This window comes from Harpia harpyja, chromosome 1 (genome assembly GCF_026419915.1).
Source record: "Harpia harpyja isolate bHarHar1 chromosome 1, bHarHar1 primary haplotype, whole genome shotgun sequence".
Taxonomy (NCBI): domain Eukaryota; kingdom Metazoa; phylum Chordata; class Aves; order Accipitriformes; family Accipitridae; genus Harpia; species Harpia harpyja.
The window spans coordinates 94,608,877-94,631,896 of NC_068940.1; the positions used below are offsets into that span (position 1 = coordinate 94,608,877).

The 23,020-nt window shown below is 38.5% G+C and overlaps 1 long non-coding RNA gene across 1 annotated transcript; it reads left to right on the top strand.

Moving 5' to 3' along the window:
• The first annotated feature begins 366 nt into the window (after positions 1–366).
• On the top strand, positions 367–1,237 carry LOC128143134 (uncharacterized). Its single transcript, XR_008235656.1, has 2 exons — positions 367–473; positions 891–1,237. It is a non-coding gene; the product is annotated as an uncharacterized LOC128143134 (long non-coding RNA).
• The last annotated feature ends 21,783 nt before the right edge of the window (positions 1,238–23,020 follow it).

Here is a 23,020-nt window from a genome sequence, read left to right on the forward strand (position 1 = left end):
GGACCTTTAGTCTGACTTAGTGCAGCTGTTCTTATATTCTGGGGAATGCAAGGGAAATAAAGGAAATGTGATTTTTTTTTTTAAATTTTTTTTTAACGGTTGAGATTGCAGCTAAAATCGAATGGAATTTCGTAAGACAAAGGGGAAAGCACTTTTTTAGCTCAAGGGCCTTCTCTGCTGAGTTTCAAAGGTCTGCAGCAAAGGCTTCCATTGCAAAGGTACCTCAGGAAAAGGTCATAATCTTTCATAATTGAAGAGCAACCTAAACATTAGGGTTGCTTCTATTATTTAATGCTGTTTATCATGCCTTAGACACTACTTCTCGTAATAGCTAAGATTGATTTTTTTTTTTCCTAAGGAAGGCAAACCTGTATTGACTGACCAGATGAAACAATCTGCTGTAAGAGCTGGATTGGTTGACACTGTTATCTTAGCATGTAGAGAGAAGCAGGGAACCACAGCTCTGCTCTGAGGTGAGGGAAAATTACTGTTAATGCCTTGGAAGTTGAGGGAAATGCAGGGGCAGAAGGTTGTATTATGTGGACCAAATCATTCTTTACTGCTCTGCACAGCAGAAAAGACATGCTGGAAGAAGTTTTGTAATATTGTAACATGACTTCAATGTATACCAGTTTCATCCTCCTTGTTTCTACATGCTTGATGCCTTTCCAAACACAAGATGCCTAAATTAGAGGTCTTGTTAGGGTAAAACACAGGTACCTCTAGAAGATGAAGTCAGCTAACGTAAGGTCAAAATTACTTTCTGGCATTTTCCTTGCTTAGTAAAAGTTGTGGGCAACTGAGCTTTTAATTTAGCTGTATAGGTTAAGAGTCTGGAATTAAGTGGGGTGAATCTATGCCTATGTGCACTTCAATCTTCTCCACAATAGAGTACTTCAAGAGATGAAATCTGGTCCTCAGACCCTGCACTGCAAGATGGTCAATCCACTTCATTTGCTTCAAGCAAATATCTTACATGCAGATAGGAGAGAACTTTTGTTTTGATGACAGCAGCTGTTATTTCAGTGTAAGTGTCATACAGCTCTCATGCTGTTTTGAGTTGTATCTAAATGAATTAAAAATATGGTGCTTTTCATAACCTTCAACAGGTGCATGCATTTTCTGCTATCCTGAAAATGAACATCTTATTGGAGCACACTAACTGGTTGATGAATTAAGTAACATTACTAGAGGAAAATGTAATCATCATGAAATTAATAAACGTATTCCTGATATATTTCTTCTGCTTCAGCATTTTTCCAAACTGATGCATGATGAAAAGCCATCTGAAAACCAACTCCTTGGCTACTACAGCATATCACGTGAAGCTTCACTGCAAATTCTTCTCTTCTGTCATGTCTCCCTACTGTGGACTTGAAATATCATAAACCTCTTGATTTTAAGGGCAATGCTAAAAGTCTTCTTTGCATTTCTAGACTCTTGGCCAGGCTGCTGTATATGACATGGAATAGGTTGGTGGATAAGGGCTGGGTAACGCGTAGTCTGCTTTGAGGTTCTCAGACACATCTGTTTACTGAGCTCCATTTAGTTAGGTAGAATGATAAAACTTTAAGGTTGTAACTGCCTGATAATTTGTTGTGAAATCCATCCTTTTCCAAATGGTGATTGCATCTCTGTTTAATGAAGGGGAGTAGCCATCTTTCAGATCAATGTAAACTGTAAAAAATGTTTCTACAAGTGCCTGTAGCTCAGAAAAAGGCTTTTTTCCTTCTCTAAATCCTGTAAAATATGTAACTGGAGTGGTTTTGTTCTTTATATTTGCAGTGAGATCCAAAAGGCTGAGGCATTAATTCTGTCGGTTACATAAAGCTTTTTTTTTTTTTCCTAGAAGCTTATTGTTTTGCAAGGAAACTCAATTAGCAGAGTATGTATAATTGTGGGCATGGCATGTATTTCTTCCTTGGTGGGTCTCACTGATGGCAGCATCAGATAAAAGGATTAGCAGGAACTGTGCCATAGCAATGCAGATCTCTCATTTACCTGGAGAAAGCCTTCTGCTGTCTTGACAGCTGTGTAAGACTGTCAGCCAGGGGCGAAGAATCCTAACTTGCACTCTAATTTGGTTGAAACTTGAACGCATGGGAGACTACAGCTATTACCTCTAGCCAAACAGAAATGAGTCAACATGTTGATAGCTTAAATGAATAAGCAACTTTTAAAGAAAGAGTGTTAACATAAGACTCAGACTACCATTCCCACTGCCATCTTTCACAAACTCGAAACTCCCCTTCTCACAGGAGTCTTGTCTTCTCTGGGTCTACGTGGAGCTGTGTGTGCTTGTAAGGGAACTCTATAATCTACATACCTTCTCCTTATATTCTTATACTATATATATTATTATATTATATATATTCTGAAATCCTTAAATAATCTATGCAGCACAAACGGCAATTACACAAAGGCAAGATCAGCACACTGTATCTCACCCACAGATGAACACTGGGCTGGGAATGAGACATTGGCTAGCCATCTGTGCATATGCTCAGCCCTAAATTTCTCTGCTTGACTGCCATTTTAAAAGTTCACGGTGCTGGGTTGTGACATTTGTCTCCTACTTACTGGGAAAGAACCCACAACTTTGTTTCTACAGTGTTAGTAACTTGGGCTGTATTTGAATCAGCTGTCACAAGAAAGTGGAGTTAAGCTGCATAAATGTACGTGTGCATAGGGGGAAGGGATTCTTTATCTGCTGTAAGAAAATCATAAAAATTTAAAAGAATCTTTGGAGGCATCTTGACTGCGCTGGTGGCACATGCTTGGCATATGAAATGCTGGACACTTATGCCAGTGCATGTTCCTAATTACAATCTCCTTATCATAAACAATTACCATTAAATGCAGTGCATGGTGGAAGGGGGAGGAGGAAGAAACCCAGGTAGGATTGTTTGGAGCTGCATGAGTCTGTGTTTGCCTCAGGCTTAGTTAGCTGTCAAGAAACCCCCTGGAGCACCCAGAATTCACAGGCTTTACAGCTGATCATAATCAATAAAGGCAAAAGCCCAAGCCGGGGAAAGCAGGCAAACATGTGTTGTCCTCTTGACCATTGCAGGATAAAACTGTGTGCTGCTGAGTAATTGAGAAGAAATATGGGGGTCAGAAACACACACTGGCTTTAGGCATCTGTAAGTGGTGCATGAAGCTCTGATCAAAGTGAGGTGATCACTGTGTGAGGTTGATATCTGCTCTTCCGTGGTCAATAAGGATGTTTTGTTGTTTATGTCCTTTGGGGTCCCGTGTTGCTTTGCGTGGGGGCACAGGACGCTCCCCGGGGGAGTGAAAAGGCACAAAAGGTCAGGCTGCTGCTTGATGAATATCAGCTAACAGCGTGGATTGGCAGTGCTCTCGGCAACTCCTGGTGAGAGAGAGTATTGCAGAAAGAGCACTGGCTCATGTTCATGAGTGTAAAAATTATCATCTGCCATACTGCAGCAAATCCAGCTCTCTTCTTAAGATGGCTTTGGAGCAGACTTATAATGATGCTGTATTTTGTCACTTTATCTATCAAAGTGAGTTAGATTCTGCTACACTTTGCTATCTGAAGTATCTTGCTCCATGCTTTGCCTTAATGAATTTTGGGGAGTAATCACGGAACAAAAATCTGATTGCCATTGTTAAATGTGTCAGTATAAGGCCTTTATGAGTACAGCGTTAAATACTGTAAGAGAACAGCTTTCTTTACAACGTGATCCAGACCCAAGGTTTTAAGGCTCATGATAAAGTTAACATGGCTTACATCAGGTGAGAATGCTGCAGCCTAAACAGTCTGTATTGTCAAAACCTCCAGCATGTGTCAGGTGATATAGTTGAGCATAACATGCTGGGACCTATGGTAAACTTCATTATTTCTTCTGTTTTAATAATACATAGGGCCAGTCACCACAGAGCAGGTGATACAACTTTGTCATGTATCCAAGACTTGCGCATTAGAATCACTATAGAAGTATGTTCCTTGATACTAAACCTTTACGGTCTTGCTGTTTGGATACTCTATGTCTGCACTTCCATGCTATTGATAGAGGAGAATTAAAAGGAACCACAGCAGTATTGCAAGTTTGGGATAAAAAGTAGAGGATGCGACCTCAGGCAATCGATGCTTTGTAATGCCAGAGGAGGGGTGGATCAATACTTGGTGCTGTGGATCTCCAACAGTTACTGGAAGCATTATTTAAAATGGCTCTTTCTGTATGTGTGAAAAGGTGCTAGACCCCTTAAGAAAGGAAAGATCTGGATGTCTTGACAGGTAATCATGATAGTTCTGTTTTAATAAATGACTTGTCTCTATGCCTATGAGAAATTCTGCACTTTTGTATTCTTACACAGACAGATCACTCTCTGATGCTCTGTATTAGACTGTTCTCAGTGGATTGACATTTGAGTACTTTTGAACAAGGACAGGATTCTGACCCCAGCTGAACAAATCCTGCAACCCCAAGTGTCTGCATACTTAATTGGCTGAGCTTATCTTTATATCATGTATTCCTGTTCATCACACTGCAGGGCGTATGTTTGCTTAGCATTTCTGCCTCGCACCACCCGGACAGGGTGGGCTTGCAGCCAACTCATTATCTACCCTCCTGTCACAGTGTCCGTCCTCAGAAAGACTGGCAGTATTAAAACCTTGTTGCTGTGGAAAGTTTGCTTAAACCAGTTCCTTAGAAAAGATAAGCATGCAAAAATATGAATTTAGGTGGGGCTTCATTCTCATGGATTTTTATACAAGAATGAAAAGGGTGACAGTGGAAATTGCGAGGAAAGGCAAGGAAAGGCCAATAAGATATGGAGAAGATCCTAGTCAGTTCTCTCATTTAACACTCAGTGGTTGTGATTTTGACTGATTTAATTGAATAGCAATTTACTGAGTCAGATTTCTTGGTTCCCTGAGAAAAGAACTTGCAAAAAATCAGTGTTGCATCATTTGATACTATGTAGATAATGACTATAGATATGTAGGTGGTTTTGAACATTCACTATTCCTCGTGAGGGTAATAGGCAGCATTTTGCCTATCTTAAGCCAAATCTTTGCTCCTGTCTGAAGACAATAGCCAATCCTTTTTTTCTGGGAGAAGTTTGGGAAGGAAGAGATTTCTTGTTTTATCTTCTTTCCTGGAATAGTTATGACCTGTCATAAACAGTTGGAGTGGTGGTCACCTGCCTTCCAGTTGCTCTTGGTGGGATCTCTATTGTATGGATCCCACAGAGACATCAATTACTTCCTTAACCTGTGACAAGTCTTTTTAGTGCTATGATAAAATGCAATTGACATGGTGTTCAGTTCTGTTGCATGAGCTGTGATACACCTTCTTTAATTTTTCTTATGATAAATACATATTTTAAATTAAGGAAGACAATGAGAAGAGAGGAAAATAAAGCCTTAAAGAAAGCTTGAGTGAGCATCTGTCATTTTCCTCAGGATTTATAAGAACAAAATGGCTACTGCAAAAGGCTTTTTAACAAATATACTGGAAAAGCAGGGGAATAAAAGTACAAACTGAGTGACTATGTGGAAAAAGCCCGCACTTCTTACAAAACAGCCAGTTCTGCAGTCTCTCACTCTTCAATGGGGTTTCCTTCCGGACTTGACAATCCTCACTGATAAATAGTTAGTTGTAACCAATATGTGCTCTTTAAAAGGGTTTCTTTTAAAAAGTTATCTTATTCAGTTAAAAAAGAAAGCATTTGGGAAAAAAACCCCACAACCCAACAACCCCCAAACCAAATATTTCTCTCACTCTCACTGCTGCAACCAGCTCTAACTATAGATGTGGAAATCAGGAGCTTAATAGGCCCCCCAGTAGGCACTCAATTTTTTTAAAAAAAGGGGACTTTAAAGTTTTCCTAATCTAATCTCTATGCATATAAAAGACTAATATTGGAATATACTGTGAGCTTATTCTGAACTTGCTTCTACTTTATATCAATGTTGTAGTGAGTCTTTTGCTCAGAGGAGTTGATTTAAATGGCAACAGATTTTAAACTTTAAATGTTGTTTTGTCTTAATTTCTCCAGGGCTTTTTCTTCTGCATGATCCATCTTACCTAGCTTTATTTTGCTGCAATATTACTGTCTTACTTATATGCTGAGATGGAGTTAATGGCAGCACAAGCTGTAAGAAATAATTTTCTAGCCCTTTGTAAGCTCTTGGTAGTTATTAGAGGACCAGGCTTAACCTGAGCCCACAAGTAATCACTCAGAGTCAGGGAGTCTGAGAGTGCTGTCTTTTCATTCAAAATTGTGTAAAATAAGCCACTGCATGGTGTTACAGCCTGTGCCAACTGGCTGATTTTGGAGGCTATTACAGGAACTGTTCCCTGTGAAGGACACTGTTAGATTTGAAATGTGACTTTGTGGCTTTTATGTTTTTTTGGCAGAGGCTGTATTTGTTGTCTGATTGTAACCATTGAGTTATAAGGGTGCAATAAAGAGTGAATATTTCATTGAAATTCTGTTTGCTTAAACTTTTCAATATTTCTGCAGAATTGACAAAAATTTTGTCTTCAATCTTATAATTAGAAAATAAATCCATAACTTTTATCTACACTATAGCTGTCTTGAGGAGGCAGAACTAAGTTCATCATTAAAATACAATTAATTTTCCTTGGATTTCTTTTGAATTTGTTTTTAAACATGTGTCCTAATAAAAATGAGCTTTGAAAACTGTTGACTAACTAAAAATGAACTTAAAATTTGGCAGTTCCATGGTTATCTTCTCTCTTAGATATAAATATGCTGAGTATTTCTTCATTTGAGAGACCAGGAGCACCACCAGAAGATTTAAACTTCTTGAAACACAAACCCCATTGTCTAGTTGGAATTTTTCCCTAATTGAATCTTTTCAAAATATACATTTTACAATAGTTCTGGAGCAGTAAAGCCAGCTGGGATTGTTTGGAATTAGTAACTACTTCAGAAGTTAGCCAAGTGCAAGGGTATTCTTATCTGCTTTACTGTTCCAGACACACTTTCACATAATTCTGTTACTTCATAGAGCTGACGTCTCAAAACATACTTCTGACCACTGTCAGGCAGCTTTTCAAGTTCACACATGAAACCCCCTCAAGTGCAATGCACACTAAAGTAGTTTTCAGCTGATTTAGTTTTAGTGTGGAAGGAATGTAGCCTTTCCACCATAGTGGGATTTACCTTATTACCAGTTTTTTTCTGCTGGGACCTACTCAGGCCTCTTTTCTCAGGCAGAACTCCTATGGGGAGTAGAACTGAACATTTGCTTAAGTCAGGAGTGCTACATTAGGCAAATAGGGGATGGGAGATTTACTGCAACATACCCAGGAGAGTCATAAATTAGCAATTGCAAAACATGACAGTTTGCAGTGGAAGGAATCTTTCTTTCTCTTACAAAGCTCAGAGATGTAACCCTGGCAAGGAGGTTAGTCTTTCTAGAGACTAGTTTACAACTTGTAGAGTACTGAGGTAGCTGATGGAAGGAAACTTTTATAGTCCAGCCCCAGTACGTTGCACGGCACAGATGGCTTGCTTTATCCATAATGAACCTTGTTTTTTTGAAGCTGGCAGAATGTGTCAGAAAAATTTCCAAGCTCAGTAGCAGCACTTCTGTGTACAGCTGTGGCTTGCATCTGTCAAAGCTTGTCTCAAAGCAGTGGAGGCAGCTCAAAAGTTCCATCAACAGCACAGGACGTAAATACTTGGCTACCAATACATTGTACCTCATAGCTTTTGGCCCACTTCTCCGCTGAAGGTAGCATACAGGGCACTGAATATTACAGGAATCTGTCAACACGCTCAGCACGTTATTATTTATCATTTTATTACTATGGGTGTCAGTCAGGCAAGTTCCTTTCTGGTTTAACTTCCTACCGTACCCTCTTTATTATTTTTTTGGATTGAAATGCATGAAAAGACCAGTGATCTGTGATGTCAGTGCTGGAAATTTCAACCTCATTCTAATGATAAAAGTTCTCTTGTTTCTAGCAGCTAGGTTGTTGTCTTTTTGCTTGCTTTGGATACTCAGCCCATGATTTGAGAAATCCAAACACTTGTACAATGCTTTAATGGATTGCAACCTACAAGTTTGTTCTCTGTGTTATAACTTCCTGAAGTTAAGTAATAAATTACTTTGTTAGGCAGTCAAAAATGGTGCAAGAAGGCTATTAATGTTATCACATTAATGCTAGCCAAAATGTCTCCACCTGAAGCTGTATATAGAAATGAAAATCAAAGGCTCAGTAAAATATAGCAGACATCACTGAATGATAGATTTACAATGACTGTCTTGGAGAGCTTTCTCTGAGATTTAAAGCCAATGAATATATTTTATCTGATTGTAACTTCTCCAGGAAAATAAAAGCTACGCATGCGGTGTGTGCTCCTTCAGACTTTACCGTATCAACTGGTTTTGGCATAGTTATCGACACAAATGAATTCTTTTTCTCCTACCTGATGAATACCATGGTAATTTCTGTGACCAGAACACTAGGCGTTTTCATTATCTGCTATCAGCTAACAGTTATTTCCTGCTACTGAAAGATGCTTGCCAAATAAGTTTTTACAAAGTAGATACAGAAGTCCTTGTTCTGGAGTTTTCATGATGCTACTGGAAGCCTCCAGGAACTGAAAAGAAAGAGATTTTCTAAAAGTCCTTCGTGAGGAATCATCATAGCTGTAATAAAAGGATATGTAAATCCATGGTGGAAGATTTGAATCTATTGACAATGATAACCACTTGATTTTATCCTTAATTCTTGTTCTTACCTGAAATTTATAAATTGGTGAATTGAAAATATTTTACTTGAATTTCTGGTCAACAAGTCTCTATGTCTCAAAACAATTGCCACAGATAGTGTACAGTACTTTGTGGTAGTCTTACTAGGGAAAAGATAAGATACTTTCATGGTTTTACAGTAGGCTGAACTCTTCATTTTTGAGAGTAGATATATCCTGTGAAGAATGAAACAAATTTAAAAAATAAATAGTTCAAGGATGGGTTTATGTCATACTATATCTGTTTTCTGGCAGGCTGGAGAAATTCAGTCCTGCTTTCCCAAATTACATTTAAAAAATACATGTAGTTTCTAGGTGCCAATGTCTTTGAGAAATAAGCCTTTGGTCTGGAGATCTAGGAGCAATGGTGTTGAGGAATGTATCTCAGTGTATCTTTATTGCTAATCCCAGCCCATAGAAGAGTTAACTACGTATTCAGTTTATAGTTCTATAAGTCAGAAGACTTTTACACCACCATATTCAAAGCCAGGTGCCCTGTGGCTGGGCTGTCTGCTGCCGATACATGGTAAGGTCCCCAGCACCCTCCTACTGCAGCGGGGTTGCAGATCGATGCATTCTTGGGAGCTCAGGCTGTCACCCAGGCTTGAGTTCAGTTCCCGCTGGAGACTTCTGAGCTTGTTTTTTGGAAACTACTCAATTCCTTGTGACGATAGACAGTGGGGAGGGAATGGGGAGGAGGGAGGAAATAGAGAGGAAGAAGCTGGTAACGATCTAGTTTCTCTTGTACCTGCTGCCAATTAGGTGGTGAGAAAGTATTCATTAACTGTAACCCAGTTCTACGGGCAGGCAGTGCGAGTTCTCCACCACAAGGAACAAAACATGTCTGATGGTACAGAAAACTAATTTTTGTGTGTGTTATTCTGTGGCCAGCTTTAAGTGGGTGTATTTCTTACACAAGAAAGGTGTAGTAAGTCATAACAAGGAAGAGAGGGGACATTTGAAATGAGTATAAACTTTGTTCATCAATTAGCTGAGCACAGATGAAATTCAGGAGTCATCTTGCTTGCAGACAGGTAAACACAAGATATTCTGGATTAATGTCACTTCCATAGAGTATTCCACACACACTGCAGGCCCAGGTGTTCAGAAGTCAGAGGCCAGGTTCTCAAGAGGTCGTAGCATGGCTGAAGAATGACTCTTTCAATATAACAAGAAGTTAATTGTTTAGATATAGCAACTAATTACAATGTTTCAAAGACTACTTTCAACTAAGTGGGTGATTTTCATATATATGCTTTTCAACCTTTTGGAAGCACATTTTCAGTATTTGCCTGCTAATTGTTCTTTGCATGAAGACTAGAAACAGCCAGGAAAAATAAAGAAAAAAAGAAGAATTTCTTTTGTAACTGCATGAATCCAGGAATGAGGGCTCCAAGTAAAAAGCTGATCATAATGAAGCTTGCCATTAAAATTAATACACTTGGCTATACATTATGGGCCAGATGAAGGGCAGCAGAAGGGCTTGCTGACAGTGGCAATCAGCTTGGATTTACAGAAAACCTTGGGATTGACTAAATACCCACAATATTATTCTTATACCATAAAGTTCAGAATGGAAAGTGACATTGAAGTGCCTGAGTATGCACGCACATACACATACACGGCTGTGCAGTGTGCACAGTGCACCCCCCACCAGTTCATCAGCAGAAGTGACTGCAGGGGTTTGTACTGGTAATTCCAGTATCAGCTGGAGTGTTTTCACTGGGGAAGGAAGATGCTTAGGAAAAAAGAAGTATTCTTTCAACAGCAGTAGTACTTTGAGTGGTGGATGTATTGTTTTTGTTTCTATGTATTTTTCCCAGTGATGCTATATTAATAAAAATACACTGATTTTTTTTTTTTTTTAATATTTTTGAAAAACAGCAAGTCTGGGACAGATTTGCTTTCAGTATCTGAATCAGAGTGAGCAGTCTTGAACTGCTACCCCCTTAGAATGACACAGACATGAAAGGGATGCGTGTATCCTTTCACTCTGCTGAGGTATCAGGATAATTATCCAACATGCAGTTCCCTCTCAGTGCTTTTCAGTGCATTTTGAATGAAGAGACTGTGAGGACAGCTGATTTTAATCTGAGAATCCACTTTAAAGGGGCTCGGGAGATTCAGTGCTAATAGAGGAGCTAAGTGATACAGAAGTATTACTTACTCCTCAAATGGGAAGATGAAAATGAGAATCCTTAGGTAATGCAGGGTGGAAATAGATACCTGCTGATCTTCCCCCAGGCTCAAAAAAAGACTGAATGAAGAGTATGGAAGGAAGCCGATGCCATAATAGGACTGTCCTTTATCAGCTTTTTTTCATTCATTCCAGTGGACCTGAACTCTATATTCTAACTCTGAGAATATTGAAGGACTAGAAATCTGGTATAAGGGGAAATGGGAACTTCCTGTTAAAACAATTAATTTATTGGGCTGGATCGTAGAGTGGAGAGCTCTATAAAATGTGCAACAGCCTAGTAATGATGCACGCTTAGACATAACTTGTATGTGTCTGGGTGTCTGTGGCTTTTTACATCTGTATGTTTTATCACACAGTTCTAGCCCCTTCTTTTGGGGTTTTTGGCTTCACCTGTCTTAATGTTGCACCCAAGAGATGGGCGATATTGTTACTGGGACTCTTGGTAACTGGCGTAATATAAACCACGACATAATAGTAACTTACCAGAAATAATAATGCAATCAGAATGGCTTAGCTTTGCTCGTCTTTGCTTTCCTTTGTTGTTGTATTTGTACAACAGGTTTACAACATTGCTTTGTGAGGTTCCTCGTCTCACCTCGTATGCATCTGCTGGTTCATACCAAGGGTACTGCAAAGTACCCGACACAGTTCAGAAGTGCTCGGCAAGCTCTATATAGAATGAGATTTATGACAGTGATATTGATGTTGCATAGCTGAAAAAAAAATTTCCTGAATGAAAGAAAAAAATAATAATAACAAACCCTCTGATTCTTTCTTCAGAAAAGTTTGGCCTTAAGAATCCTGCATTTGGGAAGCAACAAAATTGAAACTGCTGTCTTAAAATAAATAATGTGGAGTATTGGAGTCAGTCCTGTTTGTTATTTACAGTATTGCCTCTCCAAGAACAGTACTATCTCCAAACTGACTTTTATCAGATTACCTGTTGAAAAGCAGGGTCATTGACAGCAACAACATTTACACATAGAGTAGAAAAGCACATCTGGATCACTTTGTGTAGCACATGTCCTTGCTATGAATCAGACTAGTTGTATGTTAAAAGATGGGGAGGTGTCATCAATTTCATATCCTCCCTTTTTCCCTCTGAAGAAAAGAATATTTGCATACCACGAACTATGCAGCAGTCATTTTCTTTGTCATATTCAATGGGGCTTTTTTCTCCTTTTCTACTCTTTTTTAGTTCTTAATCACTGGTTTTATTGGTGGCCAGAAGAATGAGTTTGAAGTGGAAGCAGCTTAGGGTGACTGAAAAGCTGATATGTCCTGTTGAATGGTTAGAAATGCACGTGAAAATGATGAATATCCACCTTGCTCAGACATCTTCCTTTCATTCATACTCTTTCTGTACCACAGCAAAGACACAGGCACACAGAAGACAGAAAATGGAGATCCAGACTTTTTCAGAGAAAGTAAGTGCTGACTTGATTTTTGTCTGAAATGCCTGGGTGCTGCCTAGCAACAAATTAAAGAGTACATATGGAAAAAAAATTACATAGACTTGATAATATAATTTTAAAAGCCTTAAAAACTGTTTCAAATAATGAAACAAAATCTACTTCTTTCCCCATAATTTCAGAGCAAAAGAGGGCATTTTCATGCTGAGTTAATTCTGTCTGCTTGACCCCACAGTCCTCAAGTTCTTTCTTTCTTGAAGAGGAAGCTTTTAAAAACCTTGTGTGCTAGAGTTAACTGGGACCAATATTTGACTAGAAGGGTGATTTCAAACAGAAAGTTGATATGGTCAGGTTGACAATGATATTTGGGTGGTTTTTGTCACAGTGATTTGGCATGAGCTGTGAGTCAAATACAGGGCTGATGGGAAAATTTGCAAGACAGCAAGCATTAGTGAATCTATGCTGGTTTATACCAGCTCAGCCTTTGACTTTCAAGTACTATCTTCAGAGAGAAATTTTGGACCAGGAACTATCTTGGCAAACAATTTTCCATTTCTCATACTGAACTGAATGGCTACTATGATCACTTCCAGCTCAGATTTGCAAAGCCACAATCTTCATTTGAACTTTGATTTTACGCAGATGGATATACACACATTCCTGTGACAGTATAGGCATATAGTCATACAAGTATGACTGCCCTCACCGTGCCAGTAGGCCTTTCACAGGCTTGAAGACTATTGTGCCTTTCCAACAGCTAGACCTGAAAAATCCAGCTACTCTTGAACACTTGGAAAACACAAAGCCAGAGGAATAAAGCAGCCGTGAGACTGCTTTTGTCTGTGTTGTTACTGGAGGTGAAGGAAAAGACAAGGAGAGATATGGTTTTGTTTTTATAGAACAGAAAACTAAAGGTAGCTCTGAAAATCTAAAAATAATTGCTCAGTTAGAAGAAAGGGACATATTTTTTGTTTCCACCATGACTTCTAAGATTTTTTCCAAATTTTTCCATCGACTGTCTCCATCCCCCTCAACTCATGAACGAACAGCACCTGCATGCTAATATTCTGCTGTCCCACATACTGTGTGTTTCTTGTATTTATTTAACTTGTGTGCTCTGCTTTGGGAAATACACAGTGCAAACGAGATCTGTGTTCCTTTATTCAGACAGGAGTACAACTGTTCAAGCTAGTATGCAAAGATAATAAAATGTGAGCTAGCTTTAGCTACCTGATAATGAAACTTTTAGCCACCTAATAATGAAAGAATGAGAGAAGGTTTATGAAAGCAGAGGGAAGCAAAGGAATAAACATTTTTAGTAGAAAACAAATAAAACTTGTGATCAAATAAAAAGTACTTTTTCAGGAGGACCAGTATTGAAGAGAATACTGGAATCAAATGTCCTTTTGCATTTCCCAGCCCATTTTAGTACAGGAACTAAGGAATTACCCTTATTTGCTGCCTCGGTTCCTATGTGGTACCAGTGGGTCAGATTTTTTAGGCTCAGCAGGTCAGGAACCTGACAGTATCAGGGATCATTAACAGAGTTTTGTTTTCCGTAAATGGCATTTCTGAAACTAGAGTCCCCTATAGAGCAGGAGTTCTGAGCTTGTGTCTCTATTTCCTGTCCTCCTCTGATGTAGGGAATAAAATGTTTCTTTGAATGTTTGTTCTTTGTTGAGTACAGCATGGAGGTGTTTGAGAATCAACAGTCCCTTGTGTTTACAGAAGCAGCCACTTCCCCACTGTATGCTGTCCAGGAATTACCACGCTAGTCAATTTATGGCAAATTTGCAAAGTGGTGCACAGGGAGTCACACAGTTAAATCCCATTGATGTTAATGGGAGTCGTGCAGCTAAATCCCTGCACATTGCTTTGTAATTTACCTCTTTGTGTTTCTCAAACCTGCTGGCTCATGACTAATTTGTGTCTCTAATAGAAAAGCTCTCACATGTTTCGGTGGTATATGGAATGGGAACAGTCTATCTATTATTCACACCATATCTGCTATATAAACACTAAATTCCAAAGTACAGACATTCTCTGTAGTGACTGATGTCTTCATATATTTGCCTATATAGTTTTCTTATAAGTTATAGAGCAGTGATAAAGCTGGCATCAATCATCATAGTCCTCAGAATATCAACTTCTTTCAGAAAGGAAATGACATCATTAAAATTTTTGAAAGCTAAATTAATCTCACAATAAGAAAAAAAAAAGAAAGAAAAGATTTATTTTAGTGAAAGCATAATGTTTTGAAAATTTGCTTAATCATTTCAGAAAATGTTTTTAACTTACTCTTTGGTCTCCAGAATGGCTTGGGCTAGATTTTCTAAATTAATTTCATTTTTCTGAAGAGAAGTGCTTTTAGGTTCATTTGTGGGAAGGAGCAACTGCAAAGAATTAACCAGTGTTTCTAAAAATGAGGTTAAAAGAATGGTGAAGTGGCAAGGTACAGGCTTGAAAGTGCTTTGCCCCTGTGCATGTGTATATCTTACTTGGTGTTGTGGTGATATCATTGAGCATATTTACACCACAACAGAGTATGGTGCAAAGCTGCCCCAGCTAGCCATGAGATTGCCAAAATATCCATACCACGGATAGCCATGCAGGTATCAAAAGTAAAAAACCCGTGTTGATACAATACTGCACCCATACTAGTTAGCTCTGGCTTCAACAAAGATAATTAGTTCCGTTGCAGCACCCTGTTGATGTGGCAACACAGCTTCTGGTTCAAGAGCTAGCTCAGGTAGCACTCTCCACAGAGTCTTAACACCACCCTTCATTGTATGGTGTAGGCATGCCCGTAAAAATGCTCATAAGATGATGAGTAACTCTATCTTCTGTACAAGGTTTGGATGACTCCCAGTAAATGGGGCTTATAACTGCACCAGGGATGCTGAGAGGAAAAAGAAAATATTACCTCATTTATACTGCTGATTCATCCACTGAATGGAAAATAAGTTATGAAATCATATAATTCAAGACCCTGTCATCAGACATATATGCAGGTCGGCTAATTGAGGTGGAATAGGCAACCTGAAATAGAAATTCCATAACTGCTCTGTTGGTCACTAGAAGGTCTGAGACATACAGGTGGGCAACACAGGTCAAGCTGGTAAACCTACCATTACCAACAGGTCTACCAGGAGTTTGTTATTTGGACCAGACATCAAATTATAGAATCATAGAATGGCTTGTGTTTGAAGGGACCTTTAAAGATCATCTCGTCCAATCCTGCCACCGTGGGCAGCAACAGCTTTCACTGGATCAGGTTGCTCAAAGCCCCGTCCAATCTGACCTTGAATACTTCCAATGATGGGGCATCCACAACTTCTCTGGGCAAGCTGTTCCAGTGCCTCACCACCCTTATCATAAAAAATTTCTTCATTATATCCAGTCTAAATCTACCACCTTTCAGTTTAAAACCATTGCCCCTTGTCCTGTCACTACAGGCCCTGGTAAAAAGTCTCTCTCCATCTTTCCTATAATCCCCCTTCATATAGGGGCTGCAATGAGGTCTCTCTGGAAGTAATGGAAGCAAGATGTGCCTATACCGGAAGGTTTCCATGTGATTACCACCAAACCCAATATTTTGGTAGTAGCCTTGTAGACCACCTCCTGGGTGGGAACAGCCGGGTGGAGCAGCTGTGTTAGTCAGTGCTGCTTCTCCAAGCACAGGTCATATGGGCCCCTGTGCCACTACTCATGTGGTTACCATCCTCTCTGCTGGCATCTCACTATTTTTGAATCATAGGAAGGTCAGATATTTCAGATTAGAATCTCACAGTAGATGGCTAATTTTTGGTTTAGTCTTAGGTTTAATATCATGGTGGGCAGCAACATAGCAACATTTATAATTTCTCTTTTTTTAATAAATCTCCATCTAATCCTACCTCACCACCCTCTTGTCTACTCCTATGACTCCATTACTGCTTAATTAACAACAATCTTTCATCTTCAGCTGCACATTGCCTGGGTTTCAATGTGGGTATGATGGGTGAAAGGCAGGAGTTCAGGTACAGACTACTTCCCTACAGAAGCTCACATCAGCATCAGCGGATTGAATACCATTTGCAGGACCAACCCTGCTTTTACCTGAAGCCCTAGACTGTCTGCAGCAGCACACAGAGACCAGAACAGAGCCTTATAATATTTTTCTTCACTGTTTTTAAAAAAATAGTGTGTGACTATTGACATTGTAGAAAGACTCAGCACTGCCATATTCTTACAGGTGCATATACTTGACATTTTGGTCTCTTCTCCTCTTGCAAACTTCCAGACACTGCTTCAAAGTACAGAGTTACAAACCTTTATCAAGGAATCAATTGTACTAATATTTTGACCTGGGAAAAAGAACTTATTTTTCTCTTACTCTCATTCAAAGAAATTGATAAGTAGCTGTGGCTGTGACTTCTTCCCTTTTCCCTCCCTCCTTCCTTCTTGCTCTCCCTCCATTCCACATGCATCTGGATGAATACTCCTAGCATGGAAAACACTGACTGGTGTGAAGAAGTTCAGGAAAGTCATAAGCAGCAAAAGAGGATTTTTATAAGAGAAGGTGAGGCAATTTTAGCCAATATTAGTGCCAGCTTTCCTTCAGACACTTTTCTAATCTAATAAACCAGCAAAATTAACAGTTAAAAAGAAGCTTATTAAACAAAGCAGTGATAGGAGCTGGGGAAGTGTCATTGGAAGTTTGTACCTGCATGCAACCTGGACACCACCTGATCTAATATTTAGAAGGACCTTTTTAGTTAGGGATTGGTTTCCATTTTTTCATGTTTTTGAGGCCAGAATGATATGGAATGTAGACTTTTGCTAACTGGATGGAGAAATTCTCTCTCTACCTCTCTGTTATTTAAAATGGTGCAATACTAGTCACTTGCAATGGCTAGAACAAATTGCTTGTACAGTAGTTTACAGTTTGCACTGCAGTTATGATGTAGAAGGGAAGAAGAGTATCTGTGCAACAGGAACCACTGCTAATAGGGTGACTGCTCCATAACGTCCTCCTCCTCACCATAGGCATGTGTCTGGTGGAACTGAGTCCTGCTTTGTAGGAGGGATGATCTGAAGGCTAAAAGGCTTTTGGGGAAAACTGTGGCATGGAAGGGAACCACCTAGAGAAGAGACTGAAGGTCTCTTCAGCTATATGGCATTGTTTTGGAATGTGGGTTATTCGGAGGCTAGCCAAGAATATGGAAAAGACAGGGAAACAAATAGAATAAGTCATGGAATGTTGGAAAAGCAAGGTAAGGTTCATCTCAGCTAATGATGAATGTGTCTTTCTGTCTGTAAATAGATGCCTCTTTCTGAGTAAGTTATCCTAAACTCTCTTTGTGTACTCATTGGAGGCAAATATGAGCTTTGAATTCCCTTTCAGAATAAATAGAATCACCCTTCTGGAGGTGTTTCTCTATTTCCATTAACTGAAGGATGTGTGAGCTGCTTACCTCAGACATGGATGTAGAATAATCTCAATTTGTTTTATTCTTAGGATATTTTAAACTTAAAAAATCCATGATGGTTATAAAAGAATTGGGCTTTTTTTTAAGTTTTAGTACTATGAAAAGCCTCCTAATTCTCCTTTTCTGTAATGTACCAACACTCCATTCCTTGCTCTCACTTTGATTCCCTGAATATGAAAGTTTCCAAAAAGTCATACAATTTCTACACAGGAGTAAGGGTGTTAGCAGGACAAGCAACTCTTTAGGTGGAGGTTATAAGTGGTTTATAAATTCATCCTGTAAAAATACACGTACATTTTCTTTTGCCTTTGGAATATTCAAGTCAGACTCTCATGTAGTCCTGCAGAGTAAAAAGAATGGCAGACTCATTTATATTTGAATTAGAAAGTGGGCTGTAAATCTGTGTATTCTTGGCATTATCTGGCTTCAGAAAGGTTACAGGCATATGGGACTAGCCTTTCTCATAGTGTTTTGATTTTTCTGTTTGGCAATGTGATATGCTGAGATATGGAAGAGTCTGACATATCTGGGTCCCCTCAAACATCTGGACGGAGTAGGCAGAGCTATTATGGTTCACCAAAACCTGACTTCCATATGTTATATCCTTCCACTTGTGTCTCAGGATTGCATCATGGGGTCTGGATTTGTTAATCTCTATTCAAATCTATTCATAACAAGTGGTTTTGATTGACATGGGAGCAGCTGTGATTGGGGGTTGGACTAGATGACCTTTAAAGGTCCCTTCCAACCCAAAGTATTCTATGATTCTGATTCTATGATAAACCGAAAGGAAAAAACTGAAATGCAAACTGCTGACTGACTGTGTTTCTCAGCATTGTGCCAGCTTGTTATAACAGCAAAATCTGCTTTAAGAAAAATAAACAGTAGGAGCTTTACAAACTTCTGGTTCAGTGTTCTGAATAGAAAGCACATGTTCTGATATACTGCAGCCATGGCCAAAAGAAAAACAAAAAAGAAAGAAAGAAAGAATGAAAAAAGGGTTGTAATATACACGTGTGCAAGAAAGAGATGGTGTAAAGCAGCAGGAGGAAACTAAGGGAAGCTCAACAGCAAGACTCCTATATTTTTGCGCTACTTATATTTTATAATTGCAATTATTAAAATTCAACTGTAGTTATGCAACAAATATGGATATGCTATAAATCCAGAAAGACAATCCTAACCACAAGGAGTTATGCCAAAAAAGCGACAGAGACCCCATCCAGCTGGGGTGTTACACAAAATTGCAGAGGAGTAGAATTACAAGGCAGGTCCCTTCTTTGTCTCTTCTGTGTTTTGGCTGTTCTTCAACTGTCACATCCATACTTACCAGGGGTTCCTCACATTACCATTTTTGTACGCATGTAAGAGCTCAAAATATTCTAGTTTTGAAGACAGGTTAAGAAAAGATGTTTAAGATGATATTAATAAATGTTAATAAATATCACTGGAAAAGCAGACAACCAATCAGGGAAACTCAGTAAAGAATTTCTTAAATGTGTCAAGAACAAACAATAGTTCAACAACTGTATCAGTTTGACACTAGATAAGGGTAGTAATCATAACATAGAAAAGGAAGTGTTCAACAAATTTTTTTTGATCTATTCATGAAGAAAAGCAGGATGATGTATTCCTATGATAAAGTATTAAGGAAATACTTTCTACTGAGCCAGCAGATAGGGGGGACCATAAACATAAACAATGGAAGTTAAATATTTTTCTGAAATCAGCAGGACTGGCACCCATGAGTGCCAAAGGAGTCAGAGTGAGGAGACTGATTTTTTTTCACTTATTTGCAAACCTTGCAACACCGAGGAACTTCAAGAATCCTTCATAAATCAGTAAAACATGCTGGTATTGATTGGTAATGAGAGAGAAGTCACCGATCTTTGGCAAAACTGGGGAAAGGCCAATCTGGAAAATAATAAGTGATAGTAAAAATAATGTAATTAGCAAGATTTTATGAAAAATAGGACATGTAAAACTTGAAATCTATTTAATCAGATTGCAGTGATACCTGATAAAGTAAAGATCTTGTCTAAAGGAGGCGTCTCACTTGTGCATATGTTTTAGTGATGTGCTTGGTGAAGACTGTGAGCACCTATCTATCTTCTTTATGTAATAGTGGAAGGAGGAGAAATCCTTTGTAAGGCTTTAGCAGGAATTATCACTCATCAAAGTTTAAGCACCTACATCTGTATTCATCTCAACTTTTATAAACAATTAGTCGTTTAACACAAGCTAATCACCCAGGCTTCTGCAGAGAGACACAGTTGCCTTCAGAAGACAATTAATCCCATTCTAAAATTTTAATCTGAATTAGGATATCTAAAATGGTCTGAAAGTGCACATCTCTTCTTCCTTGCCTAGGGAGCCTGGACAACTCTTTTAGTCTAGATATCCAGTTTCAAGAGAGAAATCTAGCTCCTGACAGGCAGGATCTCCCTTCCTTCATAGGTATTGTCTTTGCAATGACTATGAAGGCACTATAGAAGTAGAGGTTACTAGACACAAACTGGAATCTTATGTTAAGTAGATTGGACATTTGGTTATTTAACAAGTCCTTCAGGGCTTTCAGATCTCTTTTAAATCAGGAAGTTTTGAGAAAATGTGCAAATACGTGTTAGACATATGCTCCACCTCCCCACCCATTTAGCAAAATAACAAGGTGCATTGTGTCCTAAAGCATGCAACTACACTCCAATCTATTTTTAGACTCATGGCTTTCAAACAGAAGTTATTTATGGGTTTGTCCAGCTGCAAAAGAAGGTGAAAGTGATGTAGACAGTACACAGAAGTATGGAAACTGTCAAGAAGAAAAGAATGATTAACATACTATAGTACTCTGTAAATGAAATAAAAAAACTGGTTTACTGATAGATCTCCAAGTGTTACGTATGGGAATTCATCATCCTGTAATGTGTTTCTAGGCCAAATATTATTTAATACTTCTGTCAGCTACATGAAAGAAAGTATAAAATAAACTCTGGTAAGATATATATATCACAAAGACTAGTAAAGAAGTTATTAATAGGAGAAATAAATAATACAGATCAATGTGAATTATTTGGCTAAGAAACAATGAAAATATTGCTTTTGATACTGCCAAATAAAACGTCACACATCTGGGAAGAAAAAACACAGGTCAATTTTACAGTATGTCAGAAAACGCTCTGGAAGGTAAGAAAGGCCTTCCAGACTCGGGTAAAGACCTGTCTGAATATGATTTTATCATGGTGCTACAAGGAAAAAAATATCCTTGGATAAGACTAGAGAAAGTCAGGCAGGAACAGGGAATGGTATTCTGCAAATACAGTAAGTAGCATCCCTGCCATAATACTGAGTCCCTTTAGTGCACCTATGCTTTAGAAAGGAGATTAACAGGAAGGATGGAATTGGAAGAGCTTCAATGATGATCCTCTGTCTCATAAGGCCCATGAGACCTGCATGTGTAAAAGAAGGGGAAGAGATGATTTTATTGCATCAACCAGTATTTTCACGAGGGAGGTGAAATTCAATCGTAAAAAATGGCCCAATTGGATAACAGTGGTGGGAAGAAAGCTAAAGGTAAGAAACTTTCATTAAATTAAAAGACTGATGAAAGAACTAGAAATGAACTGCAAATATTAACAGTGAGAGTAAGTAAACACTGAGCTAATATTGTGTGAGTTGTAGCAGATTATCTATCACTAGGATTATTTTAAAATTATGAGTGTGTGTCTTTTTAATAAATACTTTAATTCAGACAGACACTGTGGAGTTGCTGTAGAAATTACCAGGTGAAGATCTGCTCCCTTGATATGCAAGGGTCAGGTTAGATAATGACAACAGTTCTTCTAGGCTTCAAATCTAATAATATTTATAAACATTTTGTAAAGGATAACATGTATTGACTTACCTCTCTCATTTACTGCTCTGCTCCCTCTGAGGCCTTTGCTTCTCGAGCAGTACAGTCCTTTTACAAGGTAAGGTAGTCATCTCAAATTTTTAGATGAAAATGGTTTTTTCCTCTATATTTGTTGTTGCTGTTCTTTCATTGTTCATGTTAATTTCTGTGCACTTTGTTCTTCCTACTGTAATAAAGAACACTGAATTTCTGGAGGGATAATGAGATCTATTAATGTTGTAACAAAACCTTCTCCAGTATAAGTCCCATAATGAATTCCGTAATGTGTTATTTGGGGCTAAGTTTAAGCACTTCATGCTTCTTCTTGCCCTTATTCAACATCAGTTTAACAAAAAAGCAGACTCACACAGGAAAAGGAAATATCCAGTGGGCTCTACTATATTTTGTTATATAATAAATTTAGAGTATGAGATTTTAAAGAAGGATTTATGCAGTAGAAGAATGTGTAAGTGGCATAGGAAACATGCAGGAACACAGAAGCTGCTAATGAGAAAAGAAAAAATTACAAAAATGACAGAAAAGTGTTTCTGCTCCAAGATATTATATTAATGAATCTGTACAAACAGTCTGCTGAGACCAAGGTGAAATAGATTCTTTAAGGCTGGTCCCTGAAAGGAAAACAATGTGACTGAAAATATGATTAAATAAAGTTCTCATTAGTAAGTAGACAATAATAATAGCAAATGCTCCAACAGAAGAAGCTTTAAGAGTAATGACACAGATCATTGGATCAAAGATGGTAAATAAAATGACTATAATTTACAGAATATTTGGCAAGACTTCTTTTTCCAGCATGTAGTGTCTTTTTAAATGACTCTTCAACACAGCCCAATCTGTTTGCCCCTTCTTGGTTTTACACTAAGCCAAGAAGAACTTTTTCTTATCATTGGCACAAGTATATCCAACACAACAGGATGGTCAGATTGTCTACTGTCTTGTGCTCTGCTCTCTTTACATCCCCAGCAACTCTGAGGTTAAGTGCTGATAAATACTGTAGTTGTCCACCTTTTATACAGATTACCAGATGGTCAAATTGAAAAAAGTTCCTATTGAGGATGATGGGTCACATATACTTAATTTGCTGGGGGTAAATTAAAGCAGAAAAGTAGTAGTTGAATTTAATCAGTCTGGCTATCTATGAAGCTCCATGCATTAATGCCACCTGGTATAGTGCATATAGTCTGTGCCATGAAACAGGGAACGGCTCTACAGGTGTGTGTTCACCTTTACAGCACAGACTAGGAATCCGTTTGTCTCCCCAGGTCTCCTCTAC